The 4,506-nt window shown below is 40.8% G+C and overlaps 1 protein-coding gene across 1 annotated transcript in view; it reads right to left on the reverse strand.

Moving 5' to 3' along the window:
- The window catches only part of ddc (dopa decarboxylase), a 23,268-nt gene that overhangs the window by 15,970 nt on the left and 2,792 nt on the right, over positions 1-4,506 (reverse strand). The gene's annotated exons all lie outside the window — the stretch shown is intronic.

Below are 4,506 nucleotides of genomic sequence, written 5' to 3' on the forward strand. Positions count from 1 at the left end.
CACACACACACACACACACACACACACACACACACACAAACAAAGGTGGACATTTAAGTCAACATTTTGTGCTGTTGGATATTGCCTCTGATAGGATTGCTGTGACACCTCCACATCGTCATTAGAGAAGAAAATCACGGTCGTGAGTCATCACCCAGCCAGCTGATACAGAGAGAATTGTTTGAGGCAACAAAATGAAGTGAAGTGTTGCTTCTAAGGCGTCTGGAGGCATTGCCACAAGAAAGTCAATGAAATGTTCAAATCATTCAATCAATAAGTACAAATCATGTACCAGACAAGCAGGCTAATATAGGCTATGTCAAAACAAATGCAGACGAGGAGTAAAATTGAACTGATTTTTAAGCGCTTTGGGATCCACGTCAGAATGGATCAATCAACCAACATATTCATCAAATTACTGTGATTAACATGGCACTAGCTCAAAGTAACTGAAAAAAGAAATAAAAGAACAGATTAAAAATGGAATCTTAAGCTTCCAAAACATACCCAAGTGTACTTCCTCTGCTCATAAGGCAGTGAGATGTAATTATGGGCTCGTTTCGCCTCTGAACCTGGTAGCCTTTTATAGAAGTCTACCTGCTCTCATCCATCCTTCTACACACCAGTAATAGTGAAGTACAGCTTGTTCTGTTTTAAATGTAGAAATGTTATACTTTTTTGTTGTACCCTGTTGCAACTGAAAAATAAACTGTGCAATTGCTCTTTAGGATAAAAATTGATGATCAACTGCTGAAGATTATACGTGCATTAAAAAAGAAACCACATGCTTGTGTCTTTAACATTTTACATAGAATCAACTGTAGAATTACTCAATATAGTTGACACTGCCCACCAAGAGACTGGGTCTGTCCGAGGTTCCTTCCCAAAAGGGAGTTTTTCCTCACCACTGTCGCACTAAATGCTTGATCTTGTGGGAATTACTAGAATCGTTGGGTCCTTGTAAAATAGAGTGTGGTCTAGACCTACTTTATCTGTAAAGTGTCTTGAGATAACTCTTGCTATGAATTGATACGAAAAATAAAATTGAATTGAAATTGAATTGAGTTCTAATTTTTATCTCTGATGTTTTAGTCAAATAGAAATTAATGTTAATCATAGGCAATGCCATCTAAATTTAATTACTCCTAGTAAAATGGGAAAATCTAAGGTCACTAAAAGGGTCTTTTTGAAACCATCCCAGGTCCCCTTTGTGTTGGTATAAGGTTTATTATAATTAGCTAGCAATGTGTTGTCACAACACTCATTAGCCCTGCTGCAGCGAGAAGAGCCCCAGCCGTTGCCATAGTGAGCTGGTAAGCTGCACTTAAAAAGGAGAGTGGCAAGACAGAAACAAAAACACGATGAGCCAGATGAGCACACGCACACTCACTCAGGTAGTCACAATAGAAGAGGCATGAAATGATCTGTCATCAGAGTGGACTCTTATGCTCCACCACTCACCATCTGACAAACAGATACATACACACACACACACATATACATGTATGTGTATATATATATATATGTATATGTACATGTACTTAGATCCCGGTTAACCCCTTTTAAGCAGGTACTGGATCAGCTCCCCGTTTAAAGGGTCCGATCCTCCAGTCCTAATGGTCTTACATTATTAGTTACTACCAAGGATTGTTTAAGCTGGTGTCGAAGAGATTCTCCTAGCTTCTAACTGTCCTCTTCCGAACCCCTACCCTGCTCACTCTGAAATGGCCCCCGATCGAATAGCTCTAGAGCCAGATACCACCCAAGCCACGCCCGTTAAAAGGAAAAAAAATTCAAGGTCTACTACTTGTACTTGTAAACTTGATCCCCTCCCCACCCAACTTGTTAAAGCCTGTCTTCCCTCCCTTGTCCCCCTCATCTCTGCTATCATCCACTTCTCCCTTACCACTGGAACCGTCCCTACATCCTTCAAACTGCTGCCATCACCCCTATTTTGAAAAAACCTGGTGCCGACCCTCCAACTTCACAACTTCCATCCTATTCCAATCTACCCTTCCTCTCCAAAATTCTTGAAAAAACAGTTGCCTCTCAACTCCATTCTCACCTTCCACAATAACCTGTATGACAGTTTCCAGTCTGGTTTCCCGCCCCCTCATAGCACTGAAACAGCACTCATCAAAATCACCAACGACCTCCTCATGGCAGCTGATTCTGGACTCCTCACCATCCTCATCCTCCTCGACCTGAGTGCAGATTTGACACCATCTGTCACACCACCCTCCTCAATAGGCTATCTTCCATTGGCATCACCCACACTCCGTTAGACTGGTTCACATCTTACTTCTCTGGTCGCACACAGTTCTTCAACTCAAGTCCTGTGAATCCATTCCCTCCTCCGTCACTTCGGTGTGCCCCAGGCTCTGTTTTGGGCCCCCACTCTTCATCATTTACCTGCTTCCTCGGCAATATCTTCCGCAAATTTAACATTCACTTCCACTGTTACGCCGATGACACCCAGCTCTACCTCTCCACCAAACCCTCGTCCACTCTCCCGCCCACCTCCCTTACGGATTGCATCTCTGAAATAAAATCTGGCTCACACAAACTTCCTCAAATTAAATAGTATAAAACCGAGGTTCTCCCATTGGCACCAAAGCCACTCTTTCCAAAACAGACAGTTTTTCTCTCACAATTGACAACTGCTCCGTCTCACCCTCCCCCAAGGTTAAGATCTGGTGTCTCCTTGACAGCATTATCCTTTCAACCCCTGTCAATACATTACCCGGTCTGCCTACTTCCACCTACGTACATCAATCGCCTCCGCCCCCCTTACCCCCACACTGCTGCAATTCTTGCCCCAGTCTCGTCACTTCCCATCTCGATTTTTGCAACTCTCTCCTCTTCGGTCTCGCTCACAAATCCCTCCACAAACTTCAATTGGTCCAGAATTCGGTGCCCGCATCATAACTCGAACCCCCTCCACCACCACATCACTCCTTTCCTCCACAGCTCCACTGGCTCCCGGTCCAGTTCCGTATCAAATTCAAAATCCTTCTTTAGCATTCAAGGCCATCCACAACCTCGCCCCCCCATATTTGTCGGATCTCCTCCAGCGTCCCACTCCCTTCCGCTCCCTCAGATCCTCTTCCTCATAACCTGTCTGTCCCCCCCGCCCGTCTCACCACCATGGGGGGCAGAGCATTTAGCCGCTCTGCTCCCCGTCTCTGGAACTCACTACCCCCCAACTCAGAAACATTGATTCATTCCCCCATTTCAAATCACAACTAAAACACATCTGTTTATAACTGCCTATTCCACCTAAATGTCTGTTGCTCCGCCTTTTCTGTTTATATTATTGTTTTGCTGTATGTATTTTTTTCTGTTGTATAGTATTGTTTTGCTGTTGTATAGTTTTGGTTTTGCTGTATAGTATTTGTTTTGCTGTTGTAGGTATTGGTTTTGTTTTGCTGTTAGTATTTGTTTGCTGTTGTGTAGTATTTGTTTTGCTGTCGTATAGTATTTGTTTTCTGTTGTATAGTATTTGTTTTGCGTTGTATAGTATTTGTTTTGCTTTGTTATAGTATTGGTTTTGCTGTATAGTATTTGTTTGCTGTTGTGTAGTATTTGTTTTGCTGTCGTATAGTATTTGTTTTGCTGTTGTATAGTATTTGTTTTGCTGTTGTATAGTATTTGTTTTGCTGTCGTATAGTATTTGTTTTTCTGTTGTATAGTATTTGTTTTGCTGTTGTATAGTATTTGTTTTGCTGTTCTTAATTTATGAATTCCCTGTGCGGCGTCCTTGAGTGCCAAGAAAGGCGTCTTTAAATAAAAATGTATTATTACTTTGAATGCAGTAATTACATGCTTTAGTGACAATTTGAGCAAGGGCACTGAATTTACTGAATAAAACTTAATAAAATGACTTAAATTCCAAACCTGCTTAAAACGATTAAATTATTCCTGGTGATGGCCTGTCTAAACCAACGCCCTCCAAGAGCTGCTGAGGAATAACCCCGATCTTTCTTTGTTTCTACCTTATATTCAGGTAGACACACAAAACCTCCCATGTACCTTTCTTTACCATGTACACTTTTTTCCTTTTTTTCCATAAGCTCACACTCTTACATGGAAGCATACTCTCATCTCTTCCCATTGGCCTAGGCACATCTCAACATGTTTCTTTCACTTCCCTTATTCCTTTCACGTACATCGTGTTCACATTTTCTCATAATCACAATTAAAAATCATAATACAGTATTACAGTACATTACAGTAATAATTCACACTTTTAGTTGATCACGTTGTAATTGTTACATTTTAACATATCACATATTGTACTCTATAATCAGTTGAAAAGTACTTAATAAGTTATATTGGTTAAAATAAGAATTATACTTATTTAAGTTATTTAGTTGGAAAGAACCTTTGTAGTTACATGACTCAATAGTCCATTGTTTGCACATCTGTCCCTTGAGTAATGAAGGATGGAGTGTTGGGATCTCAACATTTTTTACTTTATATACAATATATATATATATATATATA

Source organism: Etheostoma spectabile, chromosome 6 (assembly GCF_008692095.1).
Source record: "Etheostoma spectabile isolate EspeVRDwgs_2016 chromosome 6, UIUC_Espe_1.0, whole genome shotgun sequence".
Taxonomy (NCBI): domain Eukaryota; kingdom Metazoa; phylum Chordata; class Actinopteri; order Perciformes; family Percidae; genus Etheostoma; species Etheostoma spectabile.